General features: G+C 36.8%; 1 long non-coding RNA gene across 1 annotated transcript in view; it reads right to left on the minus strand.

Moving 5' to 3' along the window:
- The window catches only part of LOC138350631 (uncharacterized), a 135481-nt gene that overhangs the window by 10173 nt on the left and 107722 nt on the right, over positions 1-17586 (minus strand). The gene's annotated exons all lie outside the window — the stretch shown is intronic.

A 17586-nucleotide genomic window follows, 5' to 3' on the forward strand; every position in this document is an offset into this window, starting at 1 on the left:
GTTAGGTAGCCGAAAAATTTAGGATAGGAAGTCGAAAAACAATTAATTCATGAAAACTCTGCTTATTAGGCAAATTGGGCCTTGCATAGTAGGCTGAGAAGTGCGTTCTGGCTACTAGGTACGACGTATATATATATATATATATATGTCGTACCTAGTAGCCAGAACTCACTTTTTGGCCTACTATTCAAGGCCCGATTTGCCTAATAAGCCAAGTTTTCCTGAATTAATATATTTTTTCTAATTTTTTTCTTATGAAATGATAAAGCTACCCATTTCATTATGTATGAGGTCATTTTTTTTTATTGGAGTTCAAATTAACGTAGATATATGACCGAACCTAACCAACCCTACCTAACCTAACCTAACCTATCTTTATAGGTTAGGTTTGGTTAGGTAGCCGAAAAAGTTAGGTTAGGTTAGGTTAGGTAGGTTAGGTAGTCGAAAAACAATTAATTCATGAAAACTTGGCTTATTAGGCAAATCGGGCCTTGCATAGTAGGCTGAGAAGTGCGTTCTGGCTATTAGGTACGACATATATATATATATATATATATATATATATATATATATATATATATATATATATATATATATATATATATATATGTCGTACCTAATAGCCAGAATGCACTTCTCAGCCTATTATGCAAGGCCAGATTTGCCTAATAAGCCAAATTTTCCTGAATTAATACATTTTCTCTAATTTTTTTCTTATGAAATGATAAAGCTACCCATTTCATTATGTATGAGGTCAATTTTTTTTATTGGAGTTAAAATTAACGTAGATATATGACTGAACCTAACCAACCCTACCTAACCTAACCTAACCTATCTTTATAGGTTATGTTAGGTTACGTAGCCGAAAAAGTTAGGTTAGGTTAGGTTAGGTAGGTTAGGTCGTCGAAAAACAATTAGTTCATGAAAACTTGGCTTATTAGGCAAATCGGGCCTTGCATAGTACGCTGAGAAGTGCGTTCTGGCTACTAGGTACGACATATATATATATATATATATATATATATATATATATATATATATATATATATATACACTCAAAACAATAATATATACGTATAATAAATACTATATACGTACTATATACGTGTTGGTCGTTTCACTTTCCTTCTTATGATGTCTTCGACGAAACCATTGGAGAAGCCGTTGTTGACTAGGACCTGCCTTACCCTACAGAGTTCTTCGTCGACTTGCTTCCATTCTGAGCTGTGGCTGAGAGTACGGTCGACATATGCGTTAACAACACTCCTCTTGTACCTATCTGGGCAGTCGCTTTTGGCATTTAGGCACATTCCTATGTTCGTTTCCTTAGTGTAGACTGCAGTGTGGAAACCTCCGCTCTTTTCCATGACTGTTACATCTAGAAAGGGCAGCTTCCCATCCTTTTCCATCTCGTAAGTGAAACGCAGCACGGAACTCCGCTCGAATGCCTCCTTCAGCTCCTGCAGATGTCTGACATCAGGTACCTGTGTAAAAATGTCGTCAACATACCTGCAATATATGGCCGGTTTCAAGTTCATGTCGACCAAGACTTTTTGCTCGATGGTACCCATGTAGAAGTTTGCAAACAGGACACCTAGGGGAGAACCCATGGCGACCCCATCTACTTGCTTATATATGTGCCCATCCGGGCTCAAGAAGGGTGCCTCTTTAGTACAAGCTTGGAGTAGTTTCCTTAGGATATTTTCTGGTATGTCAAGAGGAGTACAGGCTGGATCACGATACACTCTGTCGGCTATCATCCCGATTGTCTCGTCCACTGGTACGTTGGTGAACAGCGATTCTACGTCCAACGAGGCTCTTATTCCTGTGGCCCGTGTGCCCCGCATTAAGTCAACAAATTCCTTTGGCGACTTCAGGCTGAAGGCGCAAGGGACATAAGGTGTCAGTAGGCCGTTGAATCGCTTCGCCAGTCTGTACGTGGGTGTGGGTATCTGGCTAATGATTGGCCGAAGTGGGTTTCCAGGCTTGTGTGTCTTGACATTTCCATACGCATATCCAGGTTTATATTCCCCAATTATCTTTGGCAGGTGGAGTCCTGATTTCTTGGCGTTCACAGTTTCGATTAGTTTGTTGACCTTTGCTTTTAATTCGGCTGTAGTGTCCTTCGTTACCCTTTGGAATTTAGTTTGGTCAGAGAGTATGAGGTTCATTTTCGCCAGATATTCGTCTTTTTTAAGAATGACGTATATTGGCGACTTGTCACCTCTCCTGACAACTATCTCCTTGTTCTCACGAAGGCTTTTGGCTGCCGTTTTGAGCTCGGGGGACAGTATGGTGCTTCTGTAATTGCCTCGATTCTTTCCTCCTTCCGCAATAAGTTCTGCTTGTAAAGTGTCTTTGGTAGTGACCTTCTTTTGTGTCTCGAGGTCGAATATGTCGTCCAACAGAATTTCCAACTCCACTTTCCGGGCCATCTCACTCGGTCTGGACATAACGTGACAGTTTATGCCCAGATTTAGGAGAGTGACTTGGTCCTCAGTGAGGTTAATTCCTGCAAGGTTCAGGAAGCCATCTCTTGGTCGTGGAATTGCCATAGGTCCTCCATATAACACAAATATACACATCAATAATCTTTTGTATCACAAGTGATTCAGCAAGAGGCTCACAACAGTCACTATACAAGGCACTTTATATCTCTGGTGAGTCACACAGTTACTAGTCTTGCTCCACACCCACCCAACTGGGAGGCAGAGTTCTTCTGAAGAACTCTGTAGGGTAAGGCAGGTCCTAGTCAACAACGGCTTCTCCAATGGTTTCGTCGAAGACATCATAAGAAGGAAAGTGAAACGCCATGCAACCTCTGAAGAGACAACTAACAACACCTATACCCCCTATTAGACTATTTTACAGGAACTTCTTTTCCACAGCTCATAAAACGGAGGAAAGGGTCCTGAAAGATATTGTTAATAGAAACGTTATCCCTACAGACAAAAATCAGAGGATACAACTGACGATTTACTATAAAACCAGAAAAACGGCCAGCCTACTCATGAGAAACTCTCCAGACACAAAACAGAACGCTTTAAAAGAGACTAACGTCGTCTAAGCCTTCAAATGCCCTCTTGGGGACTGTAAGCTCCAAAAAACCCAGTATATAGGCAAGACAACAACATCTCTTTCTAGGCGTTTAACGATGCATAAGCAACAGGGCTCCATTAAGGAACATATAATCTCTTCCCACAACCAAACCATCGCCAGAGAAATCCTAGTAAACAACACAGAAATCATCGATAGATACAGCGATAGCAGGCGGCTTGACGTTTGCGAGGCACTACACATCAAGAAGTCAACACCAGCAATCAACAGCCAATTAATGCACAACTATATTCTACCCACCTCAAGACTCCGCTCCAATATAGAAGCATCAAGAAATATGGACCAATAGGCGTTCTACAAACACTTCTATTCAATACCCATTGTTTCGTGTTCTGTCTTGTGTTGATGAAATTAATACCCTATTAATACCACCTCTTGTTCTGTCTTGTGTTGATGAAATTAATACCCTATTAATGCCACCTCACCCCATCCACCTCACTAAAATGTAGGTATAAAATCGGAGATGCGTAAGTTCTATTCAGTTGTGTATTTGTAAACTAAAGTCTTTGAAAATGTAATAAGTTTTACGAAACGCACTCGTGTCGCGTCAGACTAGAAATAAAAATGAATTTTGGAGAATTGATTTTTGATTTACCTCCAACAGTGAAAAGAAATGTACGAAAGATTGAGAAAATTCGTGTTAGAATTATTAATCTTACTTTTTCGGTCATATTTAATAATATATATATATATATATATATATATATATATATATATATATATATATAAAACCTAACCTAATATATTCTATCCTATTCCTCCCCCTAACTCAGGGGTCTCCAAACTATGGTCCGCGGGCCACATCCGGCCCGCCACATAATTTCATCCGGCCCTCCAAACAAATCCCTGTGTGGTGGCCTTGAAAAAATAATTATCGTACGAATGGCATCGCAGAATTATTCAAAGCTGGGGCTGCTGACTGGTGGCGCTCAACCCGAGTCAGTTTTCCTCTCTCTCGATAGTGTGACGCACAGATACTAATACTGGTAGGTATGTGTTGTGCATTACAACCAATCAGTTGTGTATATTCTTTCTAAGATCAGATATTATGTACCACGCCCTGCCCTGGTGACTCTCTATTACTCCCTTATCTATCCATATCTCAACTATGGTATTTGTGCTTGGGGCTCTACTACCCAAAATCACTTACGTCCTCTAATTACTCAACACAAAGCTGCTATTAGGACAATATCCAATTCTGGCCCCAGACACCACTCGGTACCCCTACTTAAATCTCTGAATATGTTAGACATTAAGTCACTGCACATTCTCTCATGTGTATTATACATATATAAAACGCTAAACTATAATGCCAATCCTGATCTCAAAAGCTTCATAGAAGGTTGTATCAGAACCCATGAGCATCACACCAGAAATAAATACAGTTTTGATATTCCTAGAGTACGACTTAATCAAACTAGAAATGCTCTACAAATCAAGGGGCCCAGAATGTGGAATGACCTTCCCAACCATGTTAAAGACTGTACCTCTCTCAACCAGTTTAAGTTAAAAGCGAAGCTATACCTAATAAATTCCCTGTAACCTATCTTACCCTTCTATTGTCAACCAATGTCTGTTTTTTTCTTTAAAGAGCGCTGTTTGTCGACATAATTGTATTTGTGCTGCTTTTTCATCTATGTTTTCATTTCTTGTTTTCATTCTACTCATTATGCTCAATTAGTATTAAGCTTGTCATTTAAGTTTATCATGCCCGAAACGCTTTGCGTAATAGTGGCTTTAGGCATTGTATGTACTAGCTATACCTATAAGTTAAACAATCCTTGTAAATATTTATTGTATGTATGTACCTTACCTAAATAAAATTGTATTGTATTGTATTGTATTGTATAACTGTATATTATGGGGATGGAGGGCGAGTGGGGCTTCGCTGCTTCCGTTTCAGGGAGCACAAACACTGTACAATATTCTTTTCTCTGTACTTTGACAATGCCTTTATCTTAGTTATACAAAATAGCAATAATACTATTGTAGCCAAAAATATTGCATGTTTAAAATAGTTAAAATGGTAACCATTAAGTTTATCAACGAAAGCTGTTGCCATAATATTTACCACTTTATAATAATATGCTATGCTTTTTAACACCACATACAAGCTGTTTTTTTCCTGTAGAATTTATTTCATTTATTTTACCCTTATGTTTTCAGATACGGAAAAGATAAAGAAAAGAAAAGTGGACATTGAGTGCCGTCAGTTCAATGACGAATGGAAGATAAAGTACTTTTTTGTGATAGCAAATGATAAAACTTTATGCATAATATGTAGAGACAGTGTTGCTGTTCTGAAGGAATACAATATTCGTCGGCACTATGAATCTAAACATGGCTCAAGTTATTCTCACATCACAGGAGCAGAACGCACTAAAAAGTTTGAATCATTTCAGCACAGTCTGCATTCTCAACAAGCTGTTTTCAGTAAGAAAAAATCTGAAAATGAAACTTCAACTAGAGCCAGTTACAAAGTTGCCTATGTGTTGGCTAAAAAAGGAAAACCTTTCACTGATGGTAGTATCATAAAAGAGTGTATAGTGGAAGCAGCAGGAGAGGTATGTCCAGAAAAAGTAAACCTCTTCAAAATGATAAGTCTTGGGCCAAATACTGTTGCTCGTAGAATTGAAGATTTAGGAGGCGACATAATTCGGCAAATAAAGGAAAAAACAAAAAGATTTTGTTGGTATTCTCTTGCGTTGGATGAATCAACTGATGTGTGTGATACTTATCAGCTCTTAGTATTCATTCGTGGTGTTGATAGTGAATTTAACGTGAGCCAAGAATTAGCATCAGTTCACAGCATGCACACCACAACAACTGGAGAGGACATTTTCAATGAAGTAAGTAAAACTATGACAGAATATAACCTGGAATGGAAACAAGTGCAGTGTGTGACAATTGATGGAGGAAAGAATATGTCTGGGACAAAGAAGGGTTTGGTTGGGCAAATTACAACAGCTTGTGAGGTTGGAGGATTCTCAAAACCCATTTTTCTGCATTGCCTTATCCATCAACAAGCATTGTGCCTAAAATATGTTGATATGTCTTGTGTCATGAAACCTGTTGTTTCTGTGGTTAATTTCATTAGATCTCATGTACTCAACCATCGCCAGTTCCGTGATTTCTTGAAAGAAATTGATGCGGAGTTTGTTAACTTGCCTTATTATACAGCAGTTAGATGGCTTAGTTGTGGAAAGGTTTTGCTGCATTTCTTTGAGCTCAGATTAGAAATTGATTTATTTCTCACAGAGAAAAATAACCCTCAGCCATTATTATCAGAATGTGAATGGATTTGGAAATTGGCATTTTTTGCAGATATGACAGGTCATATGAATAACTTGAATCTGAAATTGCAAGGCAAAACAAATTTGATCAGTGACTACTTTGTTCATGTCAAGGCATTCAGAGCAAAACTTGCGCTACTTGAAGGCCAGGTGAAGGTTAAGAATTTTGCTCATTTTCCATGTTGTGAAAAATTTCATGCAGAAAGTAAAGTTGAATTTCCTTTTTCATTTGCAAATGAAATAATTTCAGATTTGAAAAAACAGTTTCAGAAGCGATTTGCTGACCTTGATGCCAAAGCAAATGAAATCAGGCTCTTTCATAATCCATTTGTCTGCAATGCTGAAAATCTTCCAACTCAATTTCAAATGGAAATTATTGATCTCCAGGCAGATGACAGACTGAAAGATAAGTATAGAGAAGGAAATCTGATTGAGTTTTATAAATGCCTGCAGCCAGATCAGTTTCCAAATTTGATAAAGTTTGCTTGTAGTTTTGTGTCCATTTTTGGTTCAACATACTTGTGTCAACAAACTTTTTCCAAAATGAAGTATGTGAAATCTAACTATCGAGCAAATTTGTCTGATGATCACTTGAAATCAATTCTTACAATTGGCTCATCTAATCTGGAACCTGATTTTAATGAAATTTTGAAGTCAAAACGACAGTATCATTCGTCACACTAATTTGGTTGCATAAAACTAAAGGCAGGAATCTATTTAGTTTACCCTGATTTTTTCCAAAAAGATATGTTTTAATTTTTCCATGTTTATACTTTAATATTTGAGGAAATTAAATTACTGGCACTGATTTTTTTTTTTTTTTTTTTTTCATTTTTTATTCCTCCGGCCCGCATAAATATGGGAAATATATAATGTGGCCCTTACATTGAAAAGTTTGGAGACCCCTGCCCTAACTGATGTAACTTACCTAAACTTGCCAATCCTAAGCTAACTAACCTAACCTAACTTAACCTAACCTATCCTATCCTAACCTAACCTACCTTTACGTAACTTATTTATCCTATCTTACCTAACATCCTAAGATAACTGAACATAACTTACATAACCTAACTTACCCAAACTGACTTAACCTAACTTACCTAGTCCAACTCACCCAACCAGACATGACATAGCTTACAAAAATATTCCTGCTTGTCTTTTGTGTTTCATCAATTATTGTCTCATATTCATTTGTTTGTTTCAATGGTTATTTTTCTCTAATGGTCATTTATGCATTTCAAGCGCTATTTGTTAAAGATTGGGTGTTTATTGGTAAAGTTAGGGTATTTCAGCATTTATAGGAATATTTGTTAGAAATGTCAGTTTATGCACTTTGTAACCTTTTTACTTAAAATTCGTCATGTTACTCATAAGTTGTATTTATTGTTTGTTACATTGTTTTTACTCCTCCCCCTTTAACCTAACCCCTTTTGATCATAGTGCAATTATTATGTTTGGTATAATTATTCCAATTTTTCTTTTATTATTTATTCCAATATATATATATAAAAATATATATATATTTTAACAGAAGTGCAAGTTTGATATGAAAAGCTGAACTAGTTACAATTTGGAGAGAAATTTTATGACTGAGGATGTTTTAGAGAACAACATTGATGTCCTAAAGAATAACTTTCTTTGAGTTTCTTTGAAGAACGAAGATGTCTTAGAGAACAACACTGATGAACGAAGGTGAGTTAGAGATTACCTTTGATGACTCTGAGAATACCTTTGATGACTCTGAGATTAACTTTTTTGATGACTGAGATTAATTTTTAATGTCTCTGGGGATAACTTTTATGACTTAGAGAATAACTTTGATGAACGAAGGTGAGTTAGAGATTACCTTTGATGACTGAGAATAAATTTTGATAAATAAATAAATAAATAAATAAATATGTTTATTCAGGTAAGGTACATACATACATACAAGTGATGTTACATTAATGGATTGATAAATAGATAGAGCTAGTACATACAATGCCTAAAGCCACTATTACGCAATGCGTTTCGGGCAAGAAAAACATTAATATCTAGAACTTAATACTAATTGAGCATAAAGAATAAAAAGTGTTGAGAACAAATACAAATAAAGATAAAAAAAAGGGGGAACATGACTGAAAAAGCAGCACAAATACAATAGGTTGACAAACAGTGTTGATTAAAAAAAAAAAAAATTACAGACATGGGTTGACAATAGAGGAGTGAGGTAGGTTACAGGGAATTTATTAGGTAGTGTTTAGTTTTTATCTTAAACTGGTTGAGAGAGGTACAGTCTTTAACATGGTTGGGAAGGTCATTCCACATTCTGGGTCCCTTGATTTGTAGAGCATTTCTAGTTTGATTAAGTCGTACTCTAGGAATATCAAAACTGTATTTATTTCTGGTGTGGTGCTCATGGGTTCTGTTACAACCTTCAATGAAGCTTTTGAGGTCAGGATTGGCATTACAGTTCAGCGTTTTATATATGTATAATACACAAGAGAGAATGTGCAGTGACTTAATATCTAACATATTCAGAGATTTGAGCAAGGGTACCGAGTGATGTCTGGGGCCAGAGTTGGATATTGTCCTAATAGCAGCTTTGTGTTGGGTAATAAGAGAATGCAAATGATTTTGGGTAGTAGAACCCCAAGCACAAATACCATAGTTGAGGTATGGATAGATGAGGGAGTAATAGAGAGTAACCAGGGCAGGGCGGGGTACATAATATCTGATCTTAGAAAGAATGCCAACAGTTTTTGAAACTTTTTTTGATATATTTAGAATGTGACCCTGGAAATTCAGCTTGTGGTCAATGAGAACGCCAAGGAATTTGCCATCTAATTTGTTACAAATTTGGGTATTGTTTATTTTGAGATTTATCTGATTAGAGGATTTATTGCCAAACAGAATATAAAACGTTTTGTCAATGTTAAGGGTGAGTTTGTTGGCGGTTAGCCAAAGATGGACTTTCTCTAGCTCAGTATTTACTGTGGCATTTAGAGCAAGGGGCTCAGGACTGGAGTAAATGAAGGTTGTGTCGTCAGCAAATAGAATTGGTTTGAGGTGTTGGGAGGCATTTGGAAGGTCATTAATGTAGATGAGAAAGAGGAGAGGGCCAAGTATGCTGCCCTGAGGAACACCAATGTTGATGGGTAGGGTGGGAGAAATTGTATTATTCACAGAAACATACTGGAGCCTGTCAGTAAGATAAGATTTAAGGTATTGCAGGGAGTGTCCTCTGACTCCATAATGATGTAATTTAAGAAGAAGGTTTTGATGGTTGACAGTGTCAAAAGCCTTACGCAGGTCCACAAATAACCCAACAGGAAACTCCTTTTTATCAAGAGCTGCGTGAATTAAGTTAATCATACTAATAAGTGCATCGTTAGTGCTTTTTTTGGGTCTGAAGCCATATTGACAAGAGCTAAGTATATTGTGTTTGGCTAGAAAAGAGTAAAGCTGCTTGTAGATTAGTTTTTCGAATATTTTTGACAAGTTAGGCAGGATTGATATAGGTCTGTATTTGTTAACATCTGTGAGATCACCACATTTGTGGACAGGGGTTACTCTTGCTTTTTTTAGAATGTCAGGAAAGGTTTGGAGTTCAAGTGACTTGTTGAAGAGCAATGCAATAGCAGGGGCTAGAGATCTGGAGGCTTTTTTGTAAATTAAAGTTGGTATCTCCTTGAGGGCACTAGACTTGGTTTTAAGGGAAAGGATTATTTCATTGACATCAGTGGAACTAGTAGGCTTTAGGTACAGAGACTGTGGATAGTTACCTGTAAGATAGTCCTTAACATCAGTACAGGAAGATGGAATATCATTTGCAAGGGATGACCCAATGGAAGAGAAGAACCTATTGAACTCAATGGCAGAATCAGAGGCTGAAAGCTGACCAGCGTTATTGGAAAGGAGTGTTGGTTTGTTATTTAAAATCTTCTTTGATCCCAATATTTGTGAAATTGTGCTCCAAGTTTTTTTAATGTTGCTCTCTATTTGGGTAAATTTATCTTCATAGTATTTAGTTTTGGCTCGTCTAATTATTTTAGATAGCAATAACGAGTAATTCTTTGAGAATTCTTTGGAGACTGTTCCTAGCCTATACTTCTTCTCAAGGTCGTGTTTTTTGTTAATGGATTTAAATATTCCCTTTGTAAGCCAAGGATTGTTAAGTCTTTTGCTTGTGACTTGTTTTGTAAGCATAGGACAGTGGGTGTTATAAAGGCTAAGAGTTGTTTGAAGAAAAGATTGCACTGCTAGGTTGATGTCCCCAATGTTACCTAACTCGGACTCCCAGTTGACATTATCAGCAGCAGTTATAAAATTGTTTATAGCTGTTTCATTGTGCAGCCTGAAGCTTAACTCCCTTGTCTCTAGAGGTGGTTTGCTAATGTTAGTTAAGAGAAATGTGGGGTAATGGTCTGTAGTGCTATCGGTGATTATACCTGAAGTAAGCGGAGAGGTTATGTTGGTCCAGATGTGATCTAGAGTCGTAGCAGTACTATCAGTGATTCTAGTTGGTCTAGTGATTAAGGGTATGAGGAAGCAGGAATTCATACAGTTGAGGAAGCTAACAGCAGTAGGGTGTTCAGGCTCGCAGAGGTCAATATTAAAGTCCCCTGCGATAATTAGATGGTTTTTGCTCAATCTGTTATCTAGTATTAGACTTCTAAGGTTTGAGTTGAATTCAGACACATCAGTGTTAGGAATTCTATAGACTGCACCCACAGACAGGACAGATTCGGCACCCTTGACTCTGAAACTGGCGAAGATATACTCCCCACAGCAGTCTCTAGTTCTAATTATTTTTAAGCATGTTAGGTCTTGGTGGTAGTAAAGAGCAGTACCACCACCTCTCTGCATTTGACGACAGTTGTGAATTGCCGAGTAGTTAGGCATGTTAAAGAGTTGAGTATTATCCTCTTTCAACCATGTTTCAGTAAGTATAATAAAAGAGAATTTGTTGTCAATAGTTTCAATCAAGGCACTAACATCATCGAAGTGTTTACCTAGGGATCTAACGTTCAAGTTGATTACAGAGATATTGTGATTATCTGTTAATACATTGTTTACATCGTGTGCTGTAAAATATCTGCAATTTTGATCATTGAAGTGATGATTGTCATAGATAGTGGATAAGAGGTTTAGTTCTGGGTCTATACTTGTCTGCATAAAAAGGCTGTTTGCAGGAAAACAAGGCAAGAATGGCAAATTACAAAATAGAAAACAAAGAAAAAAGTAGATTAAAAATTCTAAAGTAAAATAAACTTAATGGTAATTTAAAGTAAAAAGGAAAAAAAAAACATAATGGGAACTAGGAATGTAAAAAATTAACTAAAATAATTAATAACAATAGATGACCAAAAAAGTAAAAAAAACAATTATGAAATCTATAAGATGAAAAGCTTGCTTACTATACTATTAAAAGTACACTAAAGTTGAATACTAAAGTTACACTAAAACAAACTGAGGTAGGTTAAATAGAGATACACTCAGGACACTAGATAATAAAGTTAATACTAGAGGACACAGGCAAAGCCAGTGTACTATGGAACATGGGAGTAAAAAGAAAAAAAAAAGACAATAATAAAGATGACAATATTATTCTTTTTTTTTTTTTTTAACTAAAGTTAAAACCTTTTCAAGGGAAAGGCAGAGCTAGAGTACACAAAGGTAGTTAAATGAGATTATAATTTGAATTCAGGCAGATATCCCACAGTCACTGAGGAAAGAATTAAGGTGAGCTTCTGTGGTTATTGATGACTCTGAGAATAACTTTTGTGGGCATGAGTAGTATTTTGACGTTTTTGAGAGTGTCTTTGATGTCTTGAAGAGCATTTTTGATGTCTTGAAGAGTATTTTTGATGTCTTGAAAAGTATTTTTGATGTCTTGAAGAGAATTTTTGATGTCTCTGAGTGTGTCTTTGATGTGTCTGAGTGTGTCTTCTGATGTATCAAAGAGTAACTTTGGTGTCTCGAGGAGTGTCTTTGATGTCTCGAGGGGTGTCTTTGATGTTTTAAAGGATGTCTTTGATGTCTCGAAGGGTGTCTTTTATGTCTCAAAGGATGTCTTTGATGGCTCTGAGTGTCTTCTTGACTATTATTTCTTACTCCACGATGTATAATTTTAGTAAAGAACAGTGTTGATTGAAGTTACATTTGACTATTTTTTAGTTAAGGGGCGAATAATTTTAGTTATGTACAGTGTTGAATGTGACTATTTTTAGTTGACTGAAGAATAATTTTAGTTAAGAAATGATGAACAAGACTATTTTCAGTTGATTGACGATAGATACAGTTAGTTATGAACATTTTGGAAAGTTTCCTCTGACTATTTTTAGCTAAGAGAAAGGTTATTTTAGTTAAGAACAGTGTTGAACGAGATTAATCCTGACTATTTTCAGTTGATTGGCAAGTAAGTTTAGCTAAGAAGTTACAAGAAAAGTTTGTCTTTGTAAATTTGGTACTGAATAAAGTGTAGATTTGTTTAAGAACAGTGTTGGTAAGAAATAATATGTTGACTACGAGAATTACATTGTCGTAGTTTTGCAAATTTAGTCAGTCTTAGTGACTGACTAAATTTGTTGGGGGGGAACTGTATTGCTATTGATAATATTTGACAAAGAACTAGTTACTGAACGGAAGAAACAATTATATAATTTATTTAAAAGAACATGTAAGAGAATGCGTTGAACATAATGAACATACTGAAAACATGACAAAGAACACATAAAACATGTAAGAGAATTTGAAGAGCACAGTGAACACACGGGGAAATGAGAAAGAACGAAGATAACATGAACGAAAAAGCTAATGAACACAGTGAACATATAGGGACCGTGACAAAGAACACATAGAAAATGTAAGAAAATCTTTTGAACAAGGTGAATATGAATATTGAGTATAAAATTTGTACGGAGAACATGCGATGTACATGAAAACATGACAAAGAACACAGTGAACATACGGGAAAAAGTGACAAAAACAGACAAATGAAGAAAACTGGTGAAAAAATATGAATTGAACATGCTGTGAACACTTGCTGAACATGGGGTGAGCATAGAAAACATAGGAGAGTGTGCAAAGAACACAGTGAAGAACACAGAAAATGTACAAATACAGTATGATTATTGAAGGTTTGGATAAGTTGGGGAATGGGCGAGATGAAGGGGGGGGGGTAAGGGATAAGAAGGTAAGGGGGAGTAGGGTGTGAGGGCGAGATGAAGGGTGAAAGGGCGTTGGGAGAGGTAAATGAAGGGAGGGAAGGTTATCTTCTTGAGGTTATCTTAAGATGCTTTCGGGGATTTTTAGTGTCCCCGCGGCCTGGTCCTCGACCAGGTCTCCACCCCCTGGAAGCAACCCGTGACAGCTGACTAACACTCAGGTACCTATTTTACTGCTAGGTAACAGAGGCATAGGGTGAAAGAAACTCTGAACATTGTTTCTCGCCGGCGCCCGGGATCGAACCCGGGACCACAGGATCACAAGTCCAGCGTGCTGTCCGCTCGGCCGACCGGCTCCCTTAAGGAGGTAAGGTGTGATTTTTTACTGTGTGATTATTGCTTACTTGGGTAAACAAAAGGTATTGAAGGTAAGGTGCAATCTGACTGTGCGAATATTAGCACGATAGTGATTATTTACATAGCTGAGTACAAAAAGGGTATTGAAGTGCATGATGTTTACTTTGATAGACCGGAGAGCATTTTGATCTGAAATAAGTTTGATGAAGTAAGGCGGAGGACATGAGCTGGAGCTTGGTAATTTGCTTTGATTTATTTTTTACATAGGTCTGAAATGTAGATGGTTTTAAATTTTAGGAGATTTGGACTGACAGTAGTGAATTTACAGGAGAGAACTAAGACAGAGAACATAGAGCTAGAGTTCAGTAACACTATTTTTTCTTTATTTACTTAGTTAGAAGTACAATGGGTTTAAATTTCAGAAAAATTGATGGGTTATTAACGAAGATACGTGAAGGAACTCAGGCTGAGGACAAGAGCTGGAGCTCGGTAAATAAATTGTCATATACGTTTGAAATATGAGGGTTTAAAAGTTCAGGGAAATTGGAATGTTAGTATTGAATCTACGACAGGAGACTAGGGCGGGGACAAGAGCTAGAGTTCGGTAATTGTTTGGATTTACTGAACTATGTCTGAAACACAACGGGTATAAATTTTATGAACATTGATAGGATATTAACGAAATTATGAGAGGGGGTTATCGCAGGGACAGAAGCTAGAACTTGGTAATTGTTCGGATCCTAATTACTACATCTGAAAAATGACTGTTCAAAATTTCAGGGGGATTGGACTGTTAGTTAAGAAGTTACGGGGATAAAGTAAGGCGGGAACAGGAGCTAGAACTTCCTTACTCTCTTGATCTATTTTACTATATCAGAAATATGACTTTAAAATGGGGTTAAAACTGGGCTGTTAGTAGCAAAAATGCGGTCTCTAACAAATTTTGGTCTGGAAATGGTCTTGGATGAAATTTGGGTCTTAAAACGGTCTCTGACGAAAATTGGTCTCTGAATATTTCTAGGCTCAAACTGGACTCTGTTAATTTTTCGGTCTATAAACAGACTCATAATATCTTAATTTCCTCTATAAAAACTCTTTAAGAATGCAGGTGTAAGTAAAATTCTGAAATATATTGGTCTTAAAGTGGACTCTGACTATTTTTCGGTCTTTAGGGGACTCTGTTAAATTTTGGTCTGCAACTGGTCTCTGACAAAATTCTGTCTACAACCTGACTCGACGAGTTTTTGCAATAAACTGAACTCTGATGAAAATTGGTCTGAAAATGGACTCTGATTAATTTTGGATCTTTACAGGACTCTGTTAATTTTTCAGGCTTAAACTGGACTCTGACGAATTTCTGTCTACAACTGGACTCTGATGAATTTTCGGCATGAACTGGTCTCTTTCTGACTGTCAGTCGTTAATTGGACTCTGGTGATTTTTGGGCATAAACTAGACTCTGATGAATTTTGGGGCCTAGACTGGACTCTGGTGATATTTGAGCTTAAACTGGTCTCTAATTTTTGGACTTTTACAGGTGAAACAGCTGTAAATGAATATATATAACTGGTCTTTGTATAATTTTGGTCTTTTGACTAGTCTCTGATTGATTTCGGATTTCTATTGGACTGAATAATTTAGGTCTATTACTGGACTCTGACAATATTTGAGTCTAAAATAATATCTGTCTTAAAGGGACTCTGAAGAAAACTCGGTCTTCAAATGGTCTCTGAATAATTTTTGGTGTTTTACTGGTGAAACAGCCGTAAATGGATATACAAACTCAAAGTCACGGCTAGGATGTCTGTTTTCCTTAACAAAACGTCTATGACAATATTCGCTGAAAATGGTTGTTTTTCTACATTTTGGTCACAAACACGTAAATAAACCTCCTATGATTACACGAACTCTGAAATATTTTCATAAAACTGAACTCTGAAAAATTTTGATTTTTTCCTATAAAAACTGTTAACAAACTTCTAAGATCTCAGAAATTATTTTCCCCATAAGAACTCTTAATCAGCTTTTATGAAAGTTTTATCAGAAAATTGTCTTTTGAAAAAATGCTCGATTTTGAAAACAAGCAAAAATTGTCCGTAGACTTTATTCTCAGTAAGATGAGAGTGAACTTCGCCCTTGAATTTTTCTATAAGATTTTCTTACTTATTTTCTCCCATAAGAACTCTTAACAAACTTCTAAGATCTCGTAAATTATTTTTCTGATAAGAATTCTTTATTTCCAAATCAGTGACTAGCCCAATTTACCTGGAACCCCCTGCATCTCAGAGGAATTTTTTCTAAAAAAAAAAAATCCTTTGTGATCTGCGCTCCCTACTACTAACAGCTAAGTTAACTTATTCCTGGATAAGTGATGCGAGAAGTTTTCCCCACACCTGGGTTTGTAATGTTGTTATGCAACACCTGGCTTTGAAATGTTGTTATGGAACACCTGGTTTTGAAATGTTGTTATGCAACACCTGGCTTTGAAATGTTGTTATGGAACACCTGGTTTTGAAATGTTGTTATGCAACACCTGGCTTTGAAATGTTGTTATAATAATAATATATTTTGAAAGGAACAGGCAGCCTTGGTCATATTAGATACGTTAGGCTTATATCCAAGCTCTCCCCAAGGATGAATTACCGACCCTCCACATGATGCAACCCCACAACAAGCTAACAAACTCCTGGGTGCCTATTTACTTCTAGGTGAACAGTTGCATTAGGTGATAGGAAACCATTTTTGTCGTGCCGATAATTCCCGGTTGTGAGTGAGGAAGGAGCTCAACTGTACTACCGACTCCACCTGGCTACACAATGTTGTTATAAACGCCATCCACGGTACAGTGTTGAGGGTCGTATTGTAACGACCGCTTACCCTGTCGTAATAACCGCGGCCTCTATTGTAATAACCCAATGTTCCCCAGTATTAATCCTGTTATCTTGTTTTCTCTCGTGATCGTAATATACGCTCTCTGTTGTACATCTCTGTCTCTCTTCACTCAATACCCCAGCTTAACACTGTTACAGTCCAGTATGACCCCTCACTGGACTGCCCCGTATATAAGAGGAATATTAAATGAGGAAGATACACCAAGGACAAGGGTTATTAGTTAAAAAAAATAAACAATACCAACACTCATTAAACTGCCACCACCTTCCCGACCAACCATACCTGAATGTGTCTATCACCGATCCCCCAGGAAGGCAACGAATCAGTAACCATGGGACTCCGGGTAATATGACTTTCAGAAATAAATTTTGGAAAATTAGTTTGTGTAATTTACGTTACTAATTTAAATCCAAGGGCAACTTTAGTATCGATTAATTGTAGGAGAACCTGGGGGCTTCCAATACAACACCTAAAAATGACAAAGTAGCAAAATATATCAAGGGGGAGTTAAGTGAATACCACTGGACAAGCTATACAATTTATTTTATGAAACATATAAATTAAGACAATTTGAAACACATAACCTATTCTATTTTCCTAAAGGCACAATGGATATTTATTGAGGGCACGAAACTCAAGTACTACTATACCTTAAATACCCGCACTACGGACAAGATGTTGATGGCTGCCCTCAGCCCCTAGGATACGGGCTTGCGGCCCTGTTCCTAATACACTCCCAAGACACAATGATGAAATTTTTTTTTCCAACTTATTGCTGG

This window comes from Procambarus clarkii, chromosome 46 (genome assembly GCF_040958095.1).
Source record: "Procambarus clarkii isolate CNS0578487 chromosome 46, FALCON_Pclarkii_2.0, whole genome shotgun sequence".
NCBI lineage: Eukaryota > Metazoa > Arthropoda > Malacostraca > Decapoda > Cambaridae > Procambarus > Procambarus clarkii.